At 43.8% G+C, this 27,818-nt stretch overlaps 1 protein-coding gene across 8 annotated transcripts in view; it reads left to right on the top strand.

Annotated features, from left to right (window-relative positions):
* The window catches only part of SIPA1L1 (signal induced proliferation associated 1 like 1), a 255,828-nt gene that overhangs the window by 76,971 nt on the left and 151,039 nt on the right, over positions 1–27,818 (top strand). The window lies entirely within an intron of this gene.

The raw sequence follows: 27,818 nt of genomic DNA, 5'->3' as shown, positions 1-27,818 counted from the left end.
GGGTGGTTTTAGACCAAATACAGCCAAGTTCTTAAGTGCCCGACAGCCGTCCTAATGACCATCGCTCCTGAACTTTCACACATCTCTTCCGGTCTCCCTCCTCTATGCACTAAGAACGGGCAGTCGATCATAGATTAATGACTCCTGCTTATACTGAATGACAAGTTACTCACTAGTCGTTCTGTAAACTGAAATTGAACGATGAGCGACTTCTCGGTCAGTACCCAGTTGGGTACTCTGCTGACACGGGCCGCCCCCCCCCCCCCCCCCTCCCTAATCGCAAGTTTGAGCAGTTATTCAGACTATTGGCCTATGTAAAAGTACCCTAACATAAGCTCGATGGACAGATGTAAGCATTGTAGAGGCTACAGTGAGAGGTAGCCATTGGAGAGGTAGCCATGCAAGTGCGCTGCTGCTCCATTCATTTGCCGGCCTCCAAAAAAACACAGGACCCTTGTTCTGGTGACTGGTGGAGGCCTCAATGGCCCCCCCCCCCTCCCCTTCCCCACACACTGATCTGCTAGTTGTTATCCCCTATCGTGTGGATTAGGGATAACTTTCTTTTACCAGGATATACATTTTTGAGGTCCTTTTCTCTTGTTGACTATACTAGTGTTTGGCTTTGAGAGGACACCCGAGTGATCAAGTACTGTGTTTGTGAAGCGCTCTCTTATGTGATTTCCAAGTCTTGCCATTTTATAAGATGATGGATCACCTGTAATTTACAGCATTCTAAAAATTAATTGGTTATATTTATAGCACCATTATTATTTTACATGGACTTTTAGTAGGTCCATTAAACAAGGAATTATTTATAGAGCTGAACTACAGTGCAGCAAGTCAGGAATGTACTGATTTATAAGGGTGGGACATCTGGGAATGCGTGTGAGATATCCAAATCAAACATAGGAGAGCCTCCTTACTAAGTCAATGTCCCTGTGTGCTTGGACATTATTATCTTCAATAGTCAAGCTTTCATTAAAAAAAGATGCTGTATTTTTAGCAACTTTGATGCCTTTGACATGACTTGAACTCAGTTGAGCAGGTAAATAGATGGCGTTTTGTAGCATCATTCTCTTTTCTGTTTTTCATTCTGCGCAGCATTTAAATAGGTGGGGGAAAAAACCTATGGTGATAAATATCTGATCACTGGGGTCCCACAGCTGGAACCACAACTAATCATTAGTTTGGGTGTCCCAAGCCCCCTGTTTCTGGTCACTGTGATTGAGTTTGAATGGAGTGCTGGTCATTCATATGCCCTGCCGCTCCATTCATTTCTGCGATATTGACCGAAATGGCCAACTGCTGTTGCTCTGCTGTTTCTTTCCACCCCATAGACACTGGATTTATGATCTGCCGATAGGTGATGACTGCCCTACACGGGACAACCCTTACTGATTAGGACGAGCTCTGATCATCCTGCAGGAAAAGGACATTATAGTTCTGGGTGAACAGAGCTTGTTCTACTTCAAATGAGTATAGCTTCTGTAGCTCCAGTTCTGTAAAGATTCTTGGCCATGTAATGACAGTAAAAGCTTGTCTGTGCAGCGGAGGACTATCAGTGTGTGACGTCGGTCTGTCCCAGTGGAGGGTAGCAAAGACTTTTCTTCATTCCTCCACCCTCAACCCCCCCCCCCCCCCACACACACACTTGATCATCTAGCCACTTCTCTATGCTCTTTAACCTTACTGGTACCACGGTCATTACTGACCACAGCATCTACATGATCTTTGAAGGAGAAACAAAAATGATTTATTGCACATAAACTGTACATAATTAGTATTAAAACATCCTTAACCACCCATACTATAAAATATAAAATATTTTTTTAAATCTAGCATAGCAAATTCAATACATAAGAGAGTGCCAAAATAGCCATTTTCTGTTTATCTCGTTTCATCAAAACAAGAATTAAAATGTAAGCCAAAGGCCGCCTGCAGACGGCCAGGTCTGTTCGGGCTGCAAGAATTCTCGCAGCGGGACCCGACCCAAGCGTCTGCAGAGAGCAGCGTGACACTCACCTGCTCCCGCGGCCCCGGCTCTTTCGTGTGCCGGCTGCCAGCAGCTGGCGCATGTGCAGAGTGGGGCCAGCGGCCGGTGAGTGAAGTTTCTGCACAGAAATGGAGCAAGCCGCAGTTTGTTTGCCGCGCGAGATTTCGCGTGGCCAAATCGCGGCCGTCTGCATAGGATTGCGTTTGTGCCTTTAACACCACTTGCCTGACACTACTGGTCACAGGTATTTGCTATTGATACAACATTTATAACACTTAAAGGGGTTGTCGCGCGAAATCAAGTGGGGTTAAGCACTTCTGTATGGCCATATTAATGCACTTTGTAATATACATCGTGCATTAAATATGAGCCATACAGAAGTTATTCACTTACCCACTCCGTTGCTGGCGTCCCCGTCTCCATGGTTCCGTCTAATTTCAGCCTCTAATCGCCCGATTAGACGCGCTTGCGCAGAAGGGTCTTCTGCCTTCGGGTCTGTCCGGCAGCAGCGGCGTTCTGGCTCCGCCCCCTTCTAAGCGTCATCGCATAGCTCCGCCCCATCACGTGTGCCGATTCCAGCCTCCTGATTGGCTGGAATCGGCACACGTGACGGGGCGGAGCTACGCGGTGCCGCGTAGAAGGGAGTGGAGCCAGAACGCCGCCCGGGCCGACCAGAAGGGAGAAGACCCTTCTGCGCAAGTGCGTCTAATCAGTCGATTAGACGCTGAAATTAGACGGAGCCATGGAGACGGGGAAGTGAATAACTTCTGTATGGCTCATATTTAATGCACGATGTATATTACAAAGTGCATTAATATGGCCATACAGAAGTGTATAACCCCACTTGATTTCGTGGGACAACCCCTTTAACTCTTACATGTTGAGAATGCAGGCATTTATTTTTTGATCTTCATAGAAATTACTGCTAGGGGCAGTTTCACATCTGCGTTAGAACATCCGACCGGAGGTTTTGTCACAGATGCAGCTGAAAATGGCGGTAGAAAAAGCGCTGCATGCACCTTTTTTTTTCCCCCATTCAAAAGCCAGGCAAAGTTATAGTCATTATAGTCAATGGGATCTGTCTGGTGCCGTTTGTTCCGTCCAGAGACGGAGCCACTTGGCCGCGGGGATTCCCCTTTCCTGTTCCCCTTACAGTATATTGTAAGCAAGGTTTGGTACAAAGTCTAGAGCATTTTGCCTTCTGTAGAGGCTTGCTTGTTAGAACTCTAATTGCTATTGAGAAGCCGCTCCTTTTTTACTCTTTTCTATGAAGTCTGACACTTCCATGTGTTTGTAAGGCAGGATCACTGTGATTTTCCACATAACCCATTTTAGATGGAAGGAAGGGAAGGATGTCATGAACCTGAGTTGGTTTTGGCAATCCGTGTCTTGTCTCCTGCAGCCGTCTTTAATAAAAGATTTGTCTCTTCAGCAAGGCACTCCTGCGCTCGATATTCCCAATTCCCATAGGCGCTGTCTAATAATATTGAACTTTCCATATTCATTTCCCTTGCATGTCAAAATTAAGTTGTTGTAACACATTTTTGAGGTGGTTTATTGCTGTTTAATAGCGGTTTTATGGTTGCCTTGAGACCTCCTCCGTAGAATCGAGGCATTATTTGCTCTGAGATGGCTTCTTTTTTGCTTATGGGTATCTAAAAGGAGCAAGTATTCTTTAGCATGGAGATGGCACTATAATGTTTCTAAGTGGTTATGGGAGATTGTAACCGGATATAAACAATGAGATGTTAGTCTGTACTTGCTGTTAAAGGGCTATTCCAGCGATTCAAAGTGAATGTTTGTTTTATACTTCATAAGGTGATATGTGATTTTGCATATAATGTTATAAGTTGTTGTACAAAGTTGTGTCCTCCACCCCCACTTAGTTCTCTATTACATCTAGTGGTTATGAACTGTATGCTGTGCTGTTTTACTGGTCAGGTATGCTCAGTACAGCGTAACACAGCATTAAAAAAACGCAAGTGGGTAGGAGCCCTAAGGCTGGGTTCACACAGGGCGGATTCCTGTCGGAAATCTCGCAGTTTGGCCGCAGCAAAAACCGCGAGATTTCCGCCGGGAGAACCTTAAAGCGGCTCAGCCGCATGCTTTTCCGTTGCAGCCGGCGCTCCCATAGAGGAGAGCGCGGCCGCGACGTTAATAAATAAACAAACAAAAAAAAAGCAAATAGACATGCTGCTTCCTTTTGAAACTGCGGCCGCAGCCGTGGTTTCAGCCGGATTTACCGCAGCGGATTAGTCGTCCCGTGTGGACGAGGTTTCTGAGAAATCTCATCCACATGGCTGGCTAATCCCAAGATTAGCGGCCGCGGGTGGACCTGCTGTGGCAAAACCGCCCTGTGTGAACCCAGCCTAAGTGTACTGACCATAAAATGTTATAACTCTATAGCAGTTATCCATGTTTAGAAGGGGTAAACAGGTCACTGCTCCCCCCCCCCCCCTTCCATTCAAGAGCGCCACAGTTTCTGAGCGGAAGAACTGACCTGTTTTTGGAAGTGTTCAACGCCTTTTGTCATAAAACCTCAATACCTCCAGAAAACAAGAATTTATGTTTAGGCATTGCTCTTAAATGTATGAGATGATGCCATAGTTATTCTACTTTTCTTTTAAAGATGATATACTTCCACCTTTTTCCTCACTGGATAGGAAATAATGTATAAGACTTCTTTCCCACGAGCATATATCGGCTGCTATTTTCATGGCCGGCCGATATATGCTACGTTGGGAGAGAGAAAACTGGTGAGGCACACAAATCAAATGAATGTGCACCCATTTAGACGGCACGGGTCCAGACGTATATACGTCAAGACTACCATGCCGTCGCCCCTTTTTCCTGCCTCCCCATCGCAGGCTCACCTCTCCTCCCCTCTCCGCTCGTTCTTTGCAATGAGAAGGGGCGGGTCTAAACACTGCCTCCTATTGATGGCTATGGACAAGCGGCGGGAGCTTGGCTCCACCCACATCCTGCCCCTTGGCCACAGCCAACAATGGGAGGAGGTGGAATGGTCTGGCGCTTAGTTCCTCCCGCCCAACCCCCTGCCATTGCAAAGAAGGAGAGGAGAGGTGAGCCTGCACAGGGGAGGAGAGCAAAGGGAGGAAGTTTAGCAGCCATGCTGCCAAACTCCCTCCTACCTCTGGCCGCTGCCATAGGCTCCCATAGGAGCCCATGCAGCGGACGACGTATTCCGGCCCAAAAGATAGTTTCAGGACTATCTTTTGGGCTCGACGTAAAAACGCCCAGCACTATATTGGCCGGCCAGGCTCTTTACGTCTCAGGAATATGGCCATGTGACCTGATGCTTTGGAATCCAATGCATCAGATCACAGCGTATATCGGCTGGCCGTGAAAACGGCTGGCTGGTAGACTCTTGTGGAAAAGAGCCCTAACAGAGTAATTTGACTTGTAATTCTCAAGTCCTAGATGGCCACTTGGGCTGCTCTTCTTGTTTGAAATTTAGCATCTGTCCCGCTGAAGGGGCCGGAGCGGCCCCTTCAGCGGGACAGAAGAAGCAGACTGCGCAAGCGCGTCTAATCCAGGCAGAAGAAGGCTTCGGTCGGCGCCATGGAGAGGGGGACGCCAACACCGGGGGGTGTAAGTATATAACTTCTGTATGGCCAATATTTAATGCACGATGTACATTACAAAGTGCATTAATATGGCCATACAGAAGTGTTTAACTTCACTTGCTTTCGCGGGACAACCCCTTTAATGACAGCCAGGGCCTATAGATCGCTGATATAATTGCCACCAGAAACCTTTGCTGACAGGATTAGCAAGTCTGTCTCCTGTTAAGATTAGGAGGAGTGCTTGCATAGCTTTACTAAGCCCAGAGGGAAATCCAAGTTTGGAAAAGGGTTAAGTTTAGACAGGACTTTCGGACCGCTAGTACTTCTCTGACTTTTTTTGCCTGTGTAAATACATGGCCAAGAAAACAATCTTACCCAAAACTAACACTAGAAGGGAATAAAATAATAATGCACTACAAAGACTTGTTTTATGCCGGCTAAAACTGAACGACAAATGAGAATCGCGCACTTCTCCTTCGTCAATCAGTTTTAGCATAAAGATTGGCGCCGGCTCAGGTGCTGGCCGCCCAGTGGTTCACATCTCTATTGGGGCACGAGAACAGGCTGCCCGAGCGCAGATGAGCTGTTAATGACGTCACCAACTCATTCACTCAGGCGAATCAGAATCGGGAGTTGCTCGGCCCGTGTAAAAGGGTTATTAGTCATTTAATATTTATGTGGGATGTTTTCTTAATGTTATATGTTTAGTGAATATTTGTACAGTTTATAAAAGAGATTAGACGTGACTGTGGAATTCCTATTAGTTTAATTACCTTGGAGCCATATTTACAGATCCGTGTTTGGTATGAGCGGTTTATGATTTTGTAGGGCAACTATTACATTTCCATTTAATGCTCTAATAGATAAACATGTGAGATTTCCGAGCCAAACAAGTCTTTGTAGTACATCATACTGTTCCCAGTTGGGAAATATTCAGTCTATTCTAAATCTATAATGCTGGGATTCCACTATGATACACAATATCCTTCTATAGCATGATGTTTTCAGGTCTTCCACATGACGACATGAACCTGCAAGTCTCATCCGTCTAATGTATATTACTGAAACCAAGGAAGGTGGGCATTTATATAGATAAGCATGTCATGTGCTGCTGTTCCGCTATAGATTAAACAATTGATGGCGTATCCACAGGATAGGTAATATTGGCAGGGGTCCACTGCCTAGGATTCCTGCTGTTCGCTGGACTTGAGTACTGATCTGATTTTTGCAGGAAGCTCCATTCACATTGCAGTGGCCAGGTTTGGTGTTACAGGCAAAGTTCCTATTGACGTAAATGGCCTGTAATACCAAATCTGGCCACTGCAGTGAGAACTGAGCTGTCTGCTTCCTGCACAAATTAGCTCTGTGCAGGAGCCTAGGAAACAGGTCATCAGATGGGGTCCCAGGTGGCGAACCCGTGCTGATCTACTGATCTACTTGATGGCCTGTCCTTAAGGATAGCCCATTATTAGTTTACAACTGGACAACCCCTTTAAGCAAACTACAAGGATCTCTAAGATGCATCTTTGATACCAAGTAAGATTTTTAGGAAATTTGCTTAATAACCTGTCCAGTTTGCCCACTAATGCAATTTATGGATTATCCATCTAGAGAAAAAAAATTTGACCGTGCTCTTCTTCCTTATCGTTTGGATCCGGTGGTAACGAAAACCAGGAAAGCAACCGCTCTCTCTGTGGTCACAGTTGGCACCTTGAGAATGATGGGCAGTGTCGTTTAGACACAGCTGGAGTGAGAAAATTATTTGAACAAATCTTATTACCTCTAAGAATTGAAAATGTCAGATTGTTAAAGCTCCTTGGGATGTAGGACCGTTCCTTACAAAAGGTTCCTTAAGAGCCTTGGTGTTCCCATGGATGTGGAAGAGCTGGTGATTTTCTTGAAGACGTCCTGTTTTGCTGCTGTCTGTGGATACAATTCTGCACCGTTCATACTTCTGTCACAAATATACCGCATACTAAAAATGGCTGTTTTTATCATGATGCTCAAGCTGGGTTGTGATCCTAACCTCAGGAACACACAATGAATACTAATCACATGCGACTCCTTTTTGCTGTGACCTACAATATGACTCAGGCATTCCTTCACAGCTCCCAGAGCTTTTGTGTTTGTTAATTGTTCTGCAAGACCTACCCAAAATAGGCATGAAATTTAATAGGCCTGTACTTGGTGTTTTATGTGATTATACAGCAGTAGATGTTAGTTACTTGGGGATGTTTTGTTTATAAACCACCAGATAATCTAGTAATCTACTTCTCAAATTGAAGCCTTTCATGAAATAAAATTACCATATGTGTCTAAGAAAATAACTTCTGCTCTGTGACCTGCATTGTTTTCCCAAGGATGGTCATATTGATTGCTCCCATACACAAAATCAGTTGGTTTCAGGATGACCACTGTATGTTGATAATCTTGTACCTGGGGACCATAACTCTATGGAAAACTGGTAATTGGTTCTGAATCCCCCAAAATATCACCAAAAAGAAATGCAAAATGAAGCAGATAACTAAAGCAGATAGAACAAGTTCTTGTATATAAAAGCCAGAAAGAACTGCTGAAGCAGTAAATGACTTTGTATGCGGAGGACAGGAGCTTCGTCAGGGTCCGTACAGAACACATACTGTGCCAGAAATATAGCATGCAACCGCCCTCAGCCGGGGGCCAACGGAGCAGCTGATCCTGGTACAGGTAAAGGACATGTAGTACCGCACTGTACTGGAGGGAGGTGCTACTAGACAGCCAATCAGTGCAGGCACTTTAGTAATACAAGGGTTTTACTAGTCTAAAAGCCCATTTACACGCAATGATTATCGCTCAAAATGCGTTCTAACGACAGCAGATGAGCGATAATCCTCATGTGTAAATGCAGCCATCGTTAACTTTTTATCTGAACGATGATTTTAAGGTGACCTTAAAATCCATCATTCAGCCGGAGAGGGATAACACAGACCGCACGCTGTGTTCTCAGCAAGTGCCAGAGATTACATTGTATTCTGCCGACAGCCCTTGCGAGAACAATGCAGCTGTGTGCAGAGCCCAACTCACATGCTGGCCTTTGCAAACAACTCTTGGATGCCCTTTTACATGCAAATGAAGCTGACAAAGTGCAAATGGACTTTAGTGTCCATTAACACTTTTTTGCAAAATTATCACTAAAACTGTCGGTCTTTAAAATTATTTTGAAGATTGTCCTTGCGTGAAACGCGCCTTAATGCCTATGCTAATTTGCTTAATTTCCCTATCGCTCATATGTGCTGCAGATCTGGGCTATCTGTGACATTGTATGTTGAGTCTGGTTGCCTTTACAATGACCTAGGGAAAACCATTGTATCCTTGAAGATGGGATATGCTGAGAACATTGAGGTATCGCTGTACTTGGCAACAAAAGTTCCTTTTCGCTCAACTGTTATGCTGCATGTGGTGCAGCCACTGTTGAGTGAAAAAGGATCAGACCTGCTGACTTCACCCAGAGATAAGCTGTTGTCAGCATACTGTAATAGGGCGTATGAAAAGGATTGTCAAGACGGTTACATAGTTGATGAGGCTGAAAAGAAACGAGTGCATAAAGTCCAACATAAAATCTTACAGTGTTGATAAGTTGAGACTACACTTTTAAAGTTGACTTGCCAATTTCAGGGCAGAATATTTCAATGATACTAATAGTAGCCAAAACGGCGCAAATAATATTGTGCAATTGACTTAATAGGAGTGCTGAAAGAATACATCAGATACATTGTTTATAAGTCTGCTATATTCATGAGCCCTTCAGGACGGTTGTTGAAACGGCAGCAACCTGTGGCTCAGACCCCCTGTTCTAGTAATAATCGGTGGCAGTCCCAGGGATCAGTCTCCTAGCGATAACCAATTTATCAGCTATCCTATATTTCATGGGATCGTTCCTGTAAAGGCTGTTTACGGTTTCAGGCGTAGACCATGTGCTTTTGCTGCTATATTTATCCTAATTGCATTAATTGGTGTGTGCAAGAGCCAGTTTAATCCTCATTGCTTATTATTTCATGTTGGATACCATTATGTCCGTCCACGTTTATATTCATATTCCACAGGGTAAAATGAAACCTTGGGTTTCCCTTGCACTCGTCAATCTGTTAGCATTGTTGTCTGGCTTCTTGTCACTTGTGTGTCAGTATCATATGTTCTGGTTGTCGGTTCTGGGTAAGTCAAGTCAGATTGTCACTTGAATTACACGTTCTCGGTAACATGTAGATCAGCCAAGGTTGCTTAACTTGAAAGGTCATGATATTAATATAATTATACTCTATAAGCCCCATAGGGTAGTGGTCACCAGCTGCTCGTTTACTGCTGGACACAGGCATATTCGGCACGGGAGCTGTAGTGGTATATCTTTATGCTTGAGATCGTCGAGAAGTGTTACGGGGCGTAAAAGACACTTCGAGGAATGTTACCAGCATGGAAATCCTCACGATAACCATGCTTATTATCAGGCAGTTTGCACTCTCGTCGGAGGAAGATCTGTGGCAGGTTAGACTACTTCCAGAGCATGCGATGGCACATTGGAAAAACACAAGTTACATGCGTTTACTGGACTTTGATACAAGCCACACATCCACTTGATGGCCTGAACGTATTTACAGGACTCGAGTGGTTTTGGAATGTTTTTTCTCTATACAGATCAGTAGATTCTTAAATTTTAACTTCATTTAATTTTTTTCCTTCCTTTTTGTGGTGGTGTTTTGCTCTTCTGGCTGAGATGTGCCATTAGTGTCACTTTAACAGCCAGCAGCTGCAATTGCGATATATATATATCTCAGATGTAGCCAGTAACGATCCAATAAATTTTAATCATCTCCTTATATTGCCAAGGGCAAGTTAGGAAGCTATCAGGGTGAGATTGACTTTTGTGTGCCAAATATCAAGCGTACGTTATATAATAATCTTTTGTTTAGTCCTCCACAATGATGGTGCTCTGTATTGTTTGGCATAAGTCCTTTTGGCAAGTATCAGGATCTCCCTAAAGATCAGTCTCGTAGCTTCAGTGATACAAGCTCATTTTTTAAACAAAAGACCCTTAAAATATCCAGATGGTGGCATTTTGTTGCAACTTTTGCAAAGCTGCCAGTTTTGTTCTAAAGATTGTGTAGAAGAAATCATTTAAAGAAGTTTTTTTTTTTCTTTTTTAAAATCTTCATTTGTGTGTAATTTGGTGCCCATAACTTTTACTTATGTTGTAAGAGTCTGATAAAGTTTGCATTAATTCAGTATGACAGGATGAGATAAGGCCCTTAAAGGCTTAATATTGTTAATTACCTTCCTAAACTGGCTTGCGTGTGTATGACGCTCCTGCAGAGCATCACAGCAGTGTTATTAATGCCTGCAAATACCGAACGCCAATTTAACGTATGTATGGAGATGGCTGTCAGTCATGGATAGAACCCGCCCATTAATCTCCAAAGCCCAGAATGAATAAATTACAAGTAAGGGTGCTGTTACACCTGCATTGGGGATTCTACTTTCCTGCTCCGTTCAGGGAGCAGGAAAGGGGAATCCCTGCGGCTGCAAGGTTCTGTCTGTGAATGGAACCAAACAGAGCGGGGGTGGACCCTAGTGACTATAATGGGCTTCGTCCACTTTCCGACCAGTTTTGGGATGGAAGAAAAAGCGATGCATGCAGCTCCTTTTCTTCCGGTATTTGCAGCCAGATCTGTGAGGGAACTTTGAACGAAGGTCCCGATACAGATGTGAAACCTGTTTTTACATAATTTTGTGCAAATGAAGTGTTAATGGCCATTAACACTTTATGCAAATAGATCGCTAAAACTTTCACTCATTTGAAAGATTTTCTTTGCTTGTAAATGGGCCTTAACAAGCTCTCAAGTGCATATTCATTTAGCATGCTGTCTGTCATCTTCTCACCAAGTTTAGAGGTGGCCATATGTCCATTAAATAGAAGTAGGTTGATGGGTGAAGAGCCGTTAAACAGTCGCCTGCTGAGTACACAGTCATACATATGTTGGCGTCATACATGCTGCTGGTATCATTCAGTATGGTGTCCTACGCGTCACTGGTGTCATTCACTATGGTGTCATACACGCCGCCCGTATCATTCAGTATGGTGTCATACATGCTGCCGGTATCATTCAGTATGGTGTCCTACGCGTCACTGGTGTCATTCACTATGGTGTCATACACGCCGCCCGTATCATTCAGTATGGTGTCCTACGCGTCACTGGTGTCATTCACTATGGTGTCATACACGCCGCCCGTATCATTCAGTATGGTGTCCTACGCGTCACTGGTGTTATTCACTATGGTGTCATACACGCTGCCCGTATCATTCAGTATGGTGTCCTACGCGTCACTGGTGTCATTCACTATGGTGTCATACACGCCGCCCGTATCATTCAGTATGGTGTCCTACGCGCCGCCTGGTACCATGATAATAAAGTGGATGCATTTCCACCTGTTTTCCATACTAAATTTCAGCTTGTCTAAACTGTTTTTCTGCCCTGAATCCCCGTCTTGCCTCATCCATATTTCTCCCTTAAGGCTGCTCTTCTCTTCAGAAATGTTTTGTGCTTAGCATTTTTGTAAACTTTTAACATCTTGATTTTCTTCCCCCTCAATTACTTATGCTGTTTCTTAAACAGCATCTGGCAAACGTCCTAATGGCTGACCAATTTTTTGCCCAGGGGGCTTTATAAACACTAAAGTTGAGGAATTCAAGAATCCAATCTAGTTTCCCTCCCCTTCTGAGGAGCAGAATATAATTGCCCATCCAAGAATGCCCGGTAATTACATGCGTTGCAGTAGTGTTTGTAAACTATGGTGCTTGAAACTTTGCAGAGTTTACGATAACTTTCCATCAGCTGCAAACTTGTCTTGGTTTACTTGCTGAGTGACCCCTAGTTGGGAGTAAATAAACCAGGTCTAGTCCTAGTAGACCTCTTTTGATTCTAGAAGAATTCTGTACATTACATTGTGCACATATGATTGGAACGCTTCTCCTATGACTGCTGGCCTCTGTTATTCCATCCTCAGCTGTGGATGAAGACAACTGCAGAATATCTTTTAAGTACAAGTGTTCAGCAGATTTTCATCTGAGTTTAGCCTGATGGCTTGGAGAAATGTACTTGACTGACCTTTATGCTATGGGGTAAAGCTACAGATGGGACACAGTTTACTTTGATCCTATATCTCAGTGCGGAAAGTTCTTAACCCATTAAAAAGCTGCTATTGTGTTGGCTCATCCTGCATAAAGCAGCCTGATGGCACGGCACACTGTGATATCGCATCCAGGTAAGTACTGATGACGATCTCATTTTTGGAGGGGCTTGCATAACCTTCCCAAAGAGCTAGTAGTGGGGGCAGAATTGCCCTTTTACTGTCAGAGTATATGGTTTCCCAAAAATAAATGGCATTGAGAAAGGTCTTTACAGACTTTAAAGGGAATGTATCACCTAGATTCTTCCTACCAATTAAAACCAGTTAGTTAAACACATTCCATTCTGTAACGGCATTTAGACATATGCTTAACACCCAGCTTCATGGCCCATGGACACAATGGACAGGAAGGGAGAAATTGTCAGTGGGTTTTGGGCAATTAAGGCCCTTTTACTTAAAATGAATATCATTCAAAAACACTTTCAAACCAGTGAAAATTAACGATAATTGTTCAGGGTAAATGCAGCCAGCGATCGGATACTAAATAGTTCGCTTTTTGTTCATTTTAGCAGGCATAAAACATTGTTGGCTCGTTCACTAATTGTTTGGTTTACATCGTTGGCTCGTTCACTAATTGTTTGGTTTAAATGGCGACCGTACAGTCTTTATCAGTCACTTTAAGGACTGAACAATTTCTCTTTTTTTACTGGCTGATACATCGTTGGCTCGTTCAGACAGGCTGCACAAGCAAACTCTGACATCATTTGCGCGTTCCAACGATATATCAATTAGTGTAACCCATACTCTTGTGACGTGTGGAAGGGGGAGGAGGTGAGCTGTAACATCACCTATTGTGAATGGTGGATTCAGGGGGGGAGAGAGATAAAATGTGACATTTCATTGTAATCCTGCCTGTGACTGCTGAAAAGTTTTTTCCTACAGAGCAGGAAGTGCCAGACTACTGTATTGGGTTTACTCGTCAGTATGAAAACTGCAGGATTTTAGGATTACTTTTAAAGGCGGCGTTCGCATACAGTATTTTGGTGCCCATGCGCACCAGATTCACTGCAGATTTTAGTGTGGCTCAATACCAAAATTTGCATAGAATCTGCACTATTTGGCATGGATCTGTGGCAGATTTTACTCCTTCAATGGAAAGGGTGTCGTCTCCTGTGGATCCGCATTAAAATCTGTGTTGAAATCTAACATGGTTTTTGGTGCGGATATTCGCGCTATGGAAATCTGCACCGTTTTCACTACTTGTGAATGTAGCGTTAATATAGATCGTGACTTCAAAAATTAAGAAAAAATTTTAGTCCTTAAATGTGTAACACAAAAACTTGATTTGTCTAATAGGTCGTTTTCTGATGACCTGTTCCCTTTTAAACTGCTATCGAATTAATTTACTAGTTGCCAACTAAGGCCGTGTTCACATGACCGTGTGTGAGTTGTGCCCAAGAGCCTGTGAACACCCCGTCCGCGTGCTGTATGAATTGTTGGACATCGCACATTTGCTTGTCCTACTCCTATTGAACCAGAATAGCACCTGCAGTGATTTTTCAAACGTGGACTATCAGTCTGAGTGCAAAATGGCAAGTATTAATGAATGGCTTCTTTTCCTGTGTGAGTTTTGGCAATTTTGGACTTGGGCATAACTCGTATGGGAATAATGCCTGTGTAAGTACAGCATAAAGATGACTTTTTTCTTTATTTTTTACCCTTTCATAGGCACCTTAAAACTAGGCTTCATGGTCTTAAGGCCCATTTAGACAAACGATTCTCGCTCAAAGTTTGCTCAAAGCCGTCTTTTGAGCGATAATCGTTGCATCTAAATGCACGGACCGCGTGCAGTTTTCGTGCACGAGTCGTTCATCGTTCAATTCTAGTTTTCTTGAATTGAGCAATGAACTCTTATCAGCGGTGCAGGCTGTTATCACAGTCAGCAGCGCTGATAAGGCTCTTTCAGCCCATGTCCCGCTGGTAGTTCACAGCAGGACTCAAGCTGTAATCGCGGAGAACAATACAGCTGCTTGCTTATGCAGAACAGCTGTATTGTTCGCCAAGTGATAGCGGCGGTGTCTCGCTCAATCTGCATAGCTCTTAAGTAGCTACTTGGCTACTATAGACTATGAAAAGGTGATCGCTCAAAACTGTCACTCAAACTATCGTTTGAGCAACTTTTGAGCGATCATCTGTCAGTGTAAATGGGGTCTAAGTCATTGTTTCCCAACTCTGGTCCTCAAGGCACCCCAAGAGCACCTGAGGCACTGACTATTATTCCATCACCTATGCAATCCTGGGGAAATCCTGAAAACATGAGCTATTGGGGGGCCTTGAGAACCGGGAAACGCTGCTCTAGGTGAACTTTATTACATATGCTCTTGCTTGTTATTTATTTCTACTTTTTTGGCAAAACACCTCCATTATTGGGTAATCTAAATGCAATTATGTTTGCGTGAAATGTGTATTTCTTAGAATACAGAGTGTTCGGGGCTTAAGCGGCCGTTTTGTGCAAAGCTGTAATAAATGAAGGGAAATATTAGCATATAAATTATGGATATCACAGCAGCGGTAGATTTAATTGCTAGCTGTGCTGGTTCCTAGCTAGTGCTGAATATTAGGCACATACTCGACTAGTTACACCCCTTTTGACGGCCCAACTCCACAACCTTGGGTTGCTCGTGGTGTGTGTTTGAAGCCAAGTATTTGACATCTATTTGGGGAAGAAAATACATTAATGCGTTACAGGTTTTCCTAAGTTTCCATCTTTTCCACCAAATTGTTCTGCACATGCTGAAGAGATCAGTAAGTAGTCTGCAGTTGCTGGCGTTGAGGACAGTTTCCACTGGCAGCAGGACTCTCGTACCCATAATGTATTCACCATGAAGTCTCTGCCATAATTAATTCCAGACGTCTGAGCAGCAGTCACTTGTAATATGCGCTCTCTGGCTGTATTCTTCTGACAATACATCCACAGAGATCGGCTTCTTGTTATACATTGTTACAAATTTTTCCAGCGGACTCTTGTTATGTTGTAATCATTCATTTATGAAGCGCCAGGTAACTTGCGTAGAGCTGCTGTATGGTTGTTACATCTACTGATCTACATGGTGACACAGATGGGAAGGAGGCAGGCCGCAGAGACTTCTCATATTTGGAAGCATATGGTGGGGGTGGGCATATACAGAATGAATCCTATAGAGGTGGTATTGGATGGGATGAGGTTGATTCGATGACAGATCAAGGGTGGCCTATACATTAACGTGTGAGCTGCATTTTACATCGGGCTGCTCACGGACACAGCAGCTTGGATGGATGTAATGGATATTACTACTGATGGCAGTGTACAAGAACACATATGTTAGACTAATCTAAAATGGCATGTGGGAATGCAGTGGAGGCCAGACATTAAAGAGATTTTTGGGGGTCTTTGATATTGATCACCTGTTTTAGATAGGCTATCAATATCAGATTGAATACCGGCATACCCACTGATCAGCTGAAGAGGCCATGTGTATCGGGCATAGCTCTATACATTTTGCAGACGCTATGATGATACTAAAATATTTTGTAGTGAATGGGACTGAATACTAAATACTAGGTTGTACCTAATATTGCAAAGAGTAGTAGAATTGTGATACTCTTTGTCAGAAATGTTCTGGTGCTTGTGAGTCTAATATTCTCTTAATTGGTTTACTTGCAATCAATGGGGGATGTATTGGGTTAAAGTTAGTGTATGTGAATTTTTTTTTTCTTCTTCTTCCCCTTCCTCCTCCTTCTCCTCTCCAAGAAACGGCAACACTCTGGACAACCATTTTAAGTGGTTGAGTCATGGGAAAAAAGCAAACGAGAAAAAGTCTTGTACGTCTGCATAGCCGGCTTCACTGAAAGTTGGCAAAACATAGTGCAGCCCACTGATCTGCTGTGTGAGGGAAGTTCAGTGGGATCTCTTTGAGCCTAGAGTTTAAAAAAAAATTTGAAAACAAAAACTGATTAGATATGTTACTTCTGGCTTTATTAAGGCTTGTTATTGCCACATGGATTCACAAGAAAATTCATATTCTTATCTATTATTTTCCTTACACCTCCGCAACAGCACTAGCAGGAAGATTTCCTTGTCTCCTTAGGGATAGGAAACCGAGCTATAAAAATGCATCATGGGAATAGCTGGTATAGAGTGCTGGGGTTCTGGGTGGCAGAGGCTTGCTTTACCAGCTGTAAAAGTCCTGTAATAAAAAATGCAGCCTAGGACTTCCAGCGGGATCCTGTGCTCCACACCCACCGAAGGAACCAAGCACCGTTTCAGAGTACAGTAACCTAGACTGGGGATTCTCATTGGGCAAGGGAATCCTTCAGGGCTTGAGGGCAGTTTTTCTTGTTGGAGTGAGTCAGCCGCATGCAGGGCGGAGCTCTGCCCCCTATGTGTGGCAGTAACTGACATGTCATATATTTTAATTGGACAAACCAGTGGTGTACTGGCTGAGATGTCTTCATTTCTGGTCTGGAGATGCAGAGTCAAGGTTGCATCATTGTAGAGTTTCCTGTGAGTGATATTGGCTATTTGATTCATAATTAAATGACATCCTGGAGAAAAATCAAGAACCTGCTTCTTCCAGTTCCATACCACTAGTGAGGTGGGTTAAGGCCCATTCAAGACCTTTCCAGAAAGTCCATACTATCCTGTTAAGATGGGTAGCAAAGCTCAGCGGACTTCATATTCCAGAACAAGTGAAGGACTCTCTAATATGGTGGGAACAAAGAGCGAATCTTGGTGTTCCATGAATTTATCTCTATGCCCTGGTAATTTTAATAGATGCCAGTAGCAGGAGATCCAAAGCATCTAGTCATCCAGGACACTTGGTCTAGAACTTTTATTCCAAGCTGCGTCAAACAGAAGACCTAAATGTCTGCCCCCATGTCTCCAGGGGAAGAACAGTTGCAAACAGCAGTGCAGTGGCTTATCTCACCAGGGACTGGAAGGCACAAGTAGCAGATATTTTTGGCCATCTGTCAGCCAAGTGTTTTTTAATGGACAGACAGAAACCCCTCGACCCTTTTTGAACTCCACCTGAAGAGGGCCAAAATTTTTATTGTAAAATGTAAAGGGGTTGTCCCGCGCCAAAACAGTGTTTTTTTTTTTTTTTTGCATAGGCCCCCCCCGTTCAGCGCAGGACAAACCCAAGGGATGTGTTGACATAAAAAAAAAAAAAATTTACTTACCCGAATCCCCTCTCTGCAACTTCTTCCTTCTTTTCCTCCCAGATGGCCGCCGGGATCTTCACCCACGATGCACCGCGGGTCTTCTCCCATGGTGCACCGTGGGCTCTGTGCGGTCAATTGCCGATTCCAGCCTTCTGATTGGCTGGAATCTGCACACGTGACGGGGCGGAGCTACGCGATGACGTGTAAAAGGGGGTGGAGCCAGAACGCCGCTCGTGCCCAGACCGACCAGAAGGGAGAAGACCCTTCTGCGCAAGCGCGTCTAATCGGGCGATTAGTCGCTGAAATTAGACGGCACCATGGAGACGGGGACGCCAGCGCAGGGAAGGTGAGTATATAACTTCTGTATGGCTCATATTTAATGCACGATGTATATTACAAAGTGCATTAATATGGCCATACAGAAGTGTATAACCCCACTTGCTTTCGCGGGACAACCCCTTTACGTTTTAAGACCCTGTTGGAGTAAGAATGGACTTTTAACCCGGAGGTCTTCCATCTAATGGCCAAAAAGTTTGAGTTCCCAGTTACAGACTACTTTACCTCTGCCAAAAATTGCTAGATAAAAAATCTCTCCCCCACAAGGACTTTGTAGAAAAGGGTCGACTGTGGAAGAAGAGTCTCCTGTATATCTCCCTTCCCTTCTCTCTTATTCCAAAAGCCTTGAAGAATTGAGCAAGAAAGTCTTGGTTCCCAATTCTTCTCCAGAGGCTCTGCCAACCGGCTGTAGATTAATTGCACTTCACAGTCTGAATGCTGAAAGAAGAATTCTGAAGAACAGGGATCACCCCAACTCTGTGAGCTCTCTCCCTCTCCTTAGCAGGATGAACATAACTTCTAAAGCCACCTTCGTACATAGGATAGCATTCTCTTCTTTTCAGAGAAATTTTTCTTTTCAGTTTCCCTTTTTTGAGTCTTGATTATTCTCAAAGCAGGACTGAAAAGTAGTGCTCAGAAGGTCCACCTGACAGTCTTTAATGACGTTGTAGACAGAAGCTTGCAGGCCAACCATGAATTAACTTTATTAAAGAGTAATCCATCCTCCATTTCACTCCTTTTGTTCTTTCTGGTCACCTATTTGAGACACTGGAGGATGGTTCATTGAGATCCTTTACATTTAAGACTTTTTCTTCTGGCATATACTACAGCAAGCCTTCTTACTTCAAGGGTTTTCAAAGTTGTAGTAAATAGCTAGGCTAGCTGTACTCACTACTCCAATCCCATCAGTCCACCACTTGTGTTTTCCCTGCTGGGCTTTGTTTGCTTCAGCAACAGTGGTGAAATTCTATATATTGAGGCCAATCAATTAAACTTCAATTGGCTCATCTGTATACAGTTTGAGACTACTGTGGTCAATGACCGGCTGTAGTAGTGATGTTCAGTATACAAAGTCGACCATTGCAGCCAAAGTAAACTGAGCCCAGCTGGAAGGGCGGGAGTGGTGGTGCTAGACGGATGGGGGATCCGGAGTGGTGAGTATAACTTGGTTTAATGTTAACTATTTCCTGCCCTCTGCACAATTTTAATGACAACTTGGAAAAAACATTTTAATAATCCTAAGTTACACGATTATAGTTAGTGACACTTCATCAAGCTCCAGAGATTTCATTGTGAACAATGCTCTTCCATATTTCTGTGATTTATTTATTTTACTCATGTGTATAACGCATACATATTCTGCAGCACTGTACAATTATCATTTACATTGGTCCCTGTCTCCATTGGGCTTCACAATGTAATTTCACCTATTAGTATGTGTTTTGGAGTGTGGGAGGAAACCCATGCAAAGCAGGAAGAACATACAAGCTCCACGCAGATTTTGCACTTGATTTAACCCAGGACCCCTTTAAGGACACTTCCATTTTTGAAATTTTTTATAGCTGTAAGGCAACGCCGCTAACCAATGAGATATCATGTTGCTTCCTAATCTGCCTTCCTCCAAATGAAAAGCAGTTTCACCACTTAAGGCCCTTTTAGACCCAACAATTCTCACTCAAAGCAGTCTTTTGAGCGATAACCGTTGCGTCTAAAAGCACGGACATTGTGCAGTTTTCATGCACAAGTCATTCCTCGCTCAATTCTATCTTTGAGCTATGAACTCTTATCAGCGGAGCAGGCTGTTATCACAGTTGGCAGCGCTGATAAGATTCTTTTGGTTCACGTAGTTCATAGCAGAACGCTAGCTGTAAGCGTGGATAACAATGCAGCTTTTTGCTTATGCAAAACAGCTGCATTCGCTGAGCAATAGCTGCGGTGTCCCACTCCGCCTGCATAGCTTAATTGCTACTTGGATATTATAGACTATGCAAAGATGATCGCTTAAAAATGTCACTCAAACTGTTTGAGTGACTTTTGAGCAATCCTCTGTCAGTGTAAAGGGGGTCTTAGATGTGGGTCATTGTGTAACCACAGACAGTCCATTCAGAAAGAATGACCAAATTCTTATACAGGACCAAGGAGCCAGCAAAAAAAATGCTGAGCCACAGTATTACTGTTGCTAGATGGATAAAATTGGCTATATCATGCTATCAACTATGACATGAGCCTTCTCTTCTCCCTTGTCCTTGAGGGTTCATTCCACCTGGTTAGTGGCGGCTGCTTGGCCTGAGAGCGCTTATGCCTTGAACACATCTGCTGGGCAGCAACATGGCCAAGCCCTCTTAAGGCCCTTAGACATGATGATTTTCGCTCAAAAATCGTTTAAAGACATCGTTTAAGTGATGATCGTTGTGACGAAGTGCACTGACATTGTGCAGTTTTCGTTAAGCCGTCACTGATCTTTCAGCATGCTGAAAGATCAGCGACCAGTTGTCAGGAATTCACAGCGGGATACAGCTGATACTATTGTTTTAACTGTATCCCGCTCCCTGAAGACAGACTGGGTATGAAGAACAGAGCGGTCCAGCTCTGTCCTTCATACCCCAATTGGAGCACTCGGCTGTATAACAGTTGGGCGCTCCAAGCAGAGAACAGCTGGATGCAGAAGACAAGTGGGGACACCCCACTTGTCTTCTGCATCTTCCGCTCGGGGTGCAAGGTGATCACTCAACATTTGAGCGATCACCTTGTGCTGTAAAAGAACACAACAATTATTGCTCGAAAATAACACAAAAGAAGTTTTTGAGCGATAATCATTGTCTAAACCAGCCTTTCCATTTTTCCTATTCCTAAGGAGGCGGGGAAATCCTCCTGATAGCAGCATTGTGGAGGGTACAGGAAAAGCCAGTGAAGAAGTAGAATTTTCAGCTTTCCTAGGTACACTGCCAAACTTTTTATAAAGTAACACCACCAAAATCCATACTTTAAAAAAAAAAATTTTTATTATTCAACCCATATCGGTACAGCCTGTCTTTGTGGCCCGTATTCACGGTCAACCATGAAGATCAAAGCTGAAGACCGGCTACATTGCCGTGGTAGAGTGCAACATGTGCTAGACTCCTAAGCCTGTTTTAGGACTACTTAGAACTCCTTTAAATATGTTGCAAATATTGTTTAGTGCTTTGTTAGCTACACATTGTGCATCAGTATTTATCATCGCTGCCCATCTGTACTTACGATTACTGAAGATTATGTAGATGGCCGACTGGTAAAACACAATCTGGCGACAGGTTTATAGGGGTCCGTAACTTTTTCAAAATGCTTTGATTTAATGTTTTTTCCTCTATCAGCGTCTTCAGGTTTTGGAGTAACGTGATTGCGATCGGCCATTAAACACCCGCTCTTCTTGTTAGGGTTGTGAGTTTGTCAGCAGTCCGTTCTGAATCCATGCCCATTAAATATTTAGTGAGGACTTTAGCGGTCAAAGCAGATTTACCGCCGCTGCAGAGCTGTCACTGCTGCCTTCATTAAGGGCTACATTCCTAACTAACAGAACATGGCAAGCAGTGATGAGTTTATGGATCAGAAGAGGATAAATCTCCAGTAATTCTCTTCATATAAAATCAGATGAGGAGCTTTCAGCTGTCTGCATGGTTAAATAAGGCTGACAGCGTTGCACATTGACCTTTATATGCAGGTAGAACCGTTTTGTAGTGAATATAGACAGGCCAAAAGCAGTCGCACACTATCACAGCCAAGACTGGATGTGACCTGGAAATTACTGGCAGTGGATTTTCTCTTATGGCTCTCAGCTTTTTAAGGCTTTTTAAAACGGAATGATTATCGTAAAAAACAGCGTTCCCAGAGCGAAAACGAACGAAAATCGCTCAGTGTAAACACAGCCAATGATCGGATGATAAATCGATCATATCGCTCAATGTTCATTTTATGCAGGCATCGAAATTATCGCTGGCTCGTTCACTGATCATTAAGTTTAAATACCGATCGTTAAGTCGTTGTCATTCACTTGCGCACGGGGCAGAATTTTGCTGCGGAATCCGGGGCTGGTGTCCACCTCTGGATTCACGGATGAAAAATCGCAGCATGCTCCATTTTTAATGCGGTTCCCGCGTGGATGACTTCCGTTGAAGTCAATGGAAGCCGTCCGATCCGCGGCCCACCCGCAAATGACATTGCAACTTTTGATCCACCAGCGGCTCACTAGTCATTTCTTTTCAGCGTGCCAAAAAAATTACTTGTCACTTATCACCCCGTCAGTGCCATGTTTCTACTGAACTATCCTTTAAAGTTAGGCCGCCTGCAGACGAGCGGGTTGGATCCAGCGGCGAGAATTCTCGCCGCGAGACCCAACCCGAGCGCCTGCAGAGACGAGTGTGTACTCACCCGCGCCCGGGGGCCCCGGCTCTTTCATGCGCCGGCGGCCGGGTGAGTGACGTATCTGTGCGAGAAAAATAGGACATGCCGCGGTTTGTTTGCCGCACGAGATTTCGTGCGGCCAAACCGCGGCCGTCTGCATAGGAGTGCGTATTGTAATGCACTCCCATGCAGGCTTTGAGCGGCGGAAATCCCGCCGCGGGATTTCCGCCCGTGTGCAGGTGGCCTTACTCTTTTAAGCGCCCAATAGTTGTCCTTTGTAAAGTTACCTTTTAGTTGGTGAAATTTTGCACATTGGATTTTGTCATCTTCACTTTATTGCCCGCCCATGATATTCACGTAATATATCATCTATTCAGCTGGGAGCCGGAAGATGCACAGAAATGGAAGAGAAGCATGAGAAAGAACAGATATAAATGGCTTTTCCAAATGGTAGAAAAACACCATGAGGGTATTTTAAAAGTAAAATAAGTGTAAGTGCACCTGCTATAATTCGGAGAAGGCCACTTTTTACCGAGTGAATGTTCTCCTGAGGCCCAACACCATTATTAAATACTACAATAGGGCTTTATGTGGCCAGAATTCTGCTTAAGTATTTAACTTTTCTGGCTGAGTTGAAGGCATATTGACAATCACTTGTATAGTCCTTCTGTTCTGTTTCTGACCCGGGACTGACATGCAGTAGACGTCCGTCTCGTAGCTGAACTGAACATCCTTATATTGGGGCATTGAAGATGGCTAATGGAATACAGATCAATACTTGGCATATAGCAATATACCAGGTTCTAGTAACTTTAGATAACTGATATTGTAAGATCGGATTCTATAAAAGTCCTTGCTTTCACCTTACAGCCGGGCTCATACGAACGGGTCGGATTCCGCATGTGGCTTGCAGCGGATTCCGGCTGTGAGCCCGGTTGGTCACCCCGCGTACCTGATTTAGCTGTATTGCGGACAACCGTTGCGGCTCGCCGTCGGGGGTGTGCAGCACATTTTTTTTTCCCTTCAATGTTTGTAGTTCCCGTGATGTTGCGTATGGGCTGTGGGCCAGGCGGCCTCTGTCTTTTGGATCTGCAGTTGTGTATTTTTCTTAAGATCCGTGGTAATAAACCAAAGATTGATTTGTGGATTTAATTGAAAATTTTGACTTGCCCAGTGAGGTCAAGAGGGAAAGTCCTTAGCGAATCCACAACAATAACCAACAGAAATTGGCATGTTACAGAATTACAAGTCTGCATTGGAGGTCAATTTCCATGCAAAATATTTCTGCAGCATGTGAATGAGATTAGTTAAAATATCCATGTGACTCCTACCGTAGGAATATTGGTATGCCTAAAAAAGTTATAAATTTGGCCTCCAACTTGGAGAGAATGATCATAGACAATTCACTTCAGTTGGCGCTGTGCCTGTAATACCATGTCTGGCCCCTACACAATGTACGGAGCTATTTTTTTTTTTTTTCTCCGTACACCCTGACAGATTCCTGACATCGAGGGTCCCAAGCGGTGTAATCAGTTATTGATGAGCAATCCTGAGGATAGGTCATAAATTATAAAGAGCTAGAAAAAACCTTGCTTTAATCTCACAATGTAGAATACTGTTTATAGCGGTTTTATTGAGCCTTGTTGCGCAGTTTTGCTCGAGTACACTAAAAAGCACCCAATCGACTGTAATTATGAATTAAATATTTTCATTAAGGCCTCTTTAATAGTAGGAAATTCCACAGTGTCATATTGTCTGCATTACACAAAGGATGTGGTTAGGCTCCTAAATGCCAACCTTCTTGTCGAATAATATCCTCATTGTAAAAGTTAGAGCTGTGTGACTTGGAAAGAAGGAAAAAAAACTAAACTTTTTTCAGATATTGACCTAATGACCTTTCCGTAGCGCCCTGATAGGTTGTGCTTACAATGTCCAAGTCCTTACTGTGACTTCACACAAGTTTCTCTAGACTCTTTCTAGATGAACACAGCTGTAATATAATTGTGTTTCGCTCTTACTATGTAATTTGTTGGGACCTTGTATTACCTGATTCGTGGAAAATGTCCATGGGAACAACTTGCGTTCTGGGTGAGAACATTGTGTTACCTGTCATTTAGTTAATCTACACTGTATCTACTTAAAGGGGTTGTCTCGCGGCAGCAAGTGGGGTTCAGCACTTCTGTATGGCCATATTAATGCACTTTGTAATGTACATCGTGCATTAAATATGAGCCATACAGAAGTTATTCACTTACCTGCTCCGTTGCTAGCGTCCCCGTCTCCATGGATCCGTCTAATTCTGCTGTCTTCTTGCTTTTTTAGACGCGCTTGCGCTGTGCGGTCTTCTCTCCTTCTGCTCTGTCCGGCACGAGCGGCGTTCTGGCTCCGCCCCCTTCTACGCGTCATCGCGTAGCCCTGTCACGTGTGCCGATTCCAGCCAATCAGGAGGCTGGAATCGGCAATGGACCGCACAGAGCCCACGGTGCACCATGGGAAAGGACCCGCGGTGCATCGTGGGTGAAGATCCCGGCGGCCATCTTGGTGAAGGAAGAAGGAAGACGTCACAGAGCGGGGATTCGGGTAAGTAATATGTATTTTTTTCTTTTTAACACATGCATTGGGTTTATCTCGCGCTGAACGGGAGGCCTATGGAAAAAAACAAAAACCTCTTTCAGCGCGAGACAACCCCTTTAAAGTATTAGAGTATTATACCTTCCTTTACCTGCTAGGAGGAAGCAGCTAATGGTCCTTTTACACAGAGGATATCATTCAAAAAACTATTCAAACAAGCGAAAGTGAATGATTATTGTTGGGTCTAAACGTGATCTAACGACTGAATGACGAACGACAATCATTCGATTTTCGTCCGTCCATTTTACGCAGCCATAAAAACCATTGTTGGCTCAATCGCTTATTTAGTTTAAACGGCAATCGTCAAGTCCCTCTCAGTCGCTTGTACAGGGACAGAACGATTCTCGCTTGAACGAACCAGCCATGCAGTTGCATGTTTAAACAGGCTGCGCAAGAGCGAGCGAGAATCGGCCTCTTTCACATTGGCAACAGCGATATCGGCATGAGAAAAGCGCAGTTATATTGCACCCGTGTTCTGTGTGATGTTGCTGTGTTTTCTTGCGGCTATTTCACAATTTTGTGTGACCTTGCAGCGCTCTTTTGTGGCGATTTTTCAGGGGGAGGGGCTTGAAATACAAGCAGACTTGCTTGTACTTTACAGTCAGCGCTTCCTGGTTTGGAGGTTCAAAATCCCCGCTTCCAGGAAGTGCTGGCTGTGATTGGCTGAGCCGTGGCGCTCAGAAACCAATCACTACAGCACTTGATGAACCAATAACAGCCATCGCTTAGCGATGACGTGGGTACTCGCCGCCCTTACGCAATGTCAATTGCGTATGGGCTGAGGGTCTGACACCTCCATTGACGTCAATGGAGGTTGTCCATGCGGATTCCGCTGCAAAATAAAGCATGCTGCAATTTTTCTACCGTTCGCAGAATACACAATTCCTGTCAGTGTGAACAAAAAGGCATGCCTTTCAATGCCCGCGGCTTACCACGTATAGTCTGCGTGGATGGCGATTGTGGAATCCGCAATTCAAATTCATCAGTGTATGCCTGGCCTATTAGAACTAATGCATGTATAGATCTGTGAGTGAATAGCTGTTAGCTAATCAAGTTTTCAGGATTATTGGCTGGAGATGACCGCTACTTCATTCAACCTCTTCATTGGAAGTAATCCAGCAGTGAGGAGGAGGGGGGACCTTGGACCCCCTTTCACGGGATCTATCAGGGTTTTCAGTAGTGAGATCCCCTATCCTGTGAATCCCTTACCCGAAAAAGACAACTCATTGCGAACGTTGGTCGCAATGTTAACTTTACATTTTTAACTTTTTTTTTAAACTCTTAAAGTAATGCATTATGAAGTGTGTAAATATTTCAATTGGGAAAAATGGAGTAAGCTGCAAGACTCCTCTGGTAGTGGTTTATCTGCCAAGGCATCCAACATTTGCACTGTCCCCATACACGTTAGGTATTTGGTAATTTCCCCCCAAAATGACAGGTTTGGCCAACTTAAGTGTGTATAGCCAGCAAAAGTCATCCACTCCCAAAATATCTGTCACAATTTGCCTGCACAAACCTTTTTGTGTGAACTTTTCTTCTATCTGCAAAACCCTACAGTTTCTTGCTTCAGTTCTATACAATGTATTGCCAGAAGTACATATGGCTACGCTCCTGGTGCTAGATGTACTGATGCTCCTAGAAGTCCCAAAGCAATCAGGTTTGCAGCATGAAGTTAATTGTCGCAGACTTCCATACCATTCCAGAATGAATTGAGAGATTGTCTGTCCCCTTTTGTTTTCTTGGCTGAATTTTCTGCATGACGGTTTCCTAAAGCCCGGAATGTAAAACATTTCTATCTAATTACCCTTATATAAGCCGCTGCACAAGGACATGGAGTCTGTTGTTCCAGGACAACTTCTCTAGGCATTTTTTTTCCAAACTTAACCTCTTTGTAGAGTTCTGTTGAGGTGTCCTTTTATGCCACTAAATGTTGTAGTGTTTGGGATTTTCTGGGTGTAATTCACAGTTAGAAGAAAAAAAAATGTTTAATTTAACAAAAGGTTTTTCCTCAAAGATATGCTTTAGGGTATGAAACTGAGATTTGGGTTTCCTTATATAGGGTATCTGAAAAGTGTGGAAACTCCCATATAGAATGAAAATGGTTTGGCAGGTGGTGGTCCAATTTTACATCCGAGTTGCAAGGGAAAGAGGATACCTGTTAAGGCCCTCTTCCACGGAATAACTGTAGGGCACTTCAGCGCCTGACCACCGTATCAGCGATAATTGGTTCTGTCCATTCACACAGGAGTGAAGATCACTGAGTGAATGGAAACTGGTGGCTCGCCTGCCTCCATTCGCCGTATACAGGCCGTCTTTCATAGATGAATGATAGCCTATTTAGATAGGTTTGTCGTTTGACTTTTATGCCCGTAGAAACTAAATAATGTACACATTATGGTACGTCATTCAGTCGCTGAAGGCATGGCCGCTGATCGATCATCTTGACATTTCTGCAATTCAGCAAGATTGACCAATGATCGGGTTATGTAAAAATTCCATTAGGCCATGTCACCAACATGACGGCCATTTTGAATGCT

This window comes from Eleutherodactylus coqui, chromosome 6, assembly GCF_035609145.1.
Source record: "Eleutherodactylus coqui strain aEleCoq1 chromosome 6, aEleCoq1.hap1, whole genome shotgun sequence".
Lineage (NCBI taxonomy): Eukaryota > Metazoa > Chordata > Amphibia > Anura > Eleutherodactylidae > Eleutherodactylus > Eleutherodactylus coqui.
Note: the sequence above shows the minus strand (reverse complement) of the source record. Positions and strands in the feature narration are given on the sequence as shown.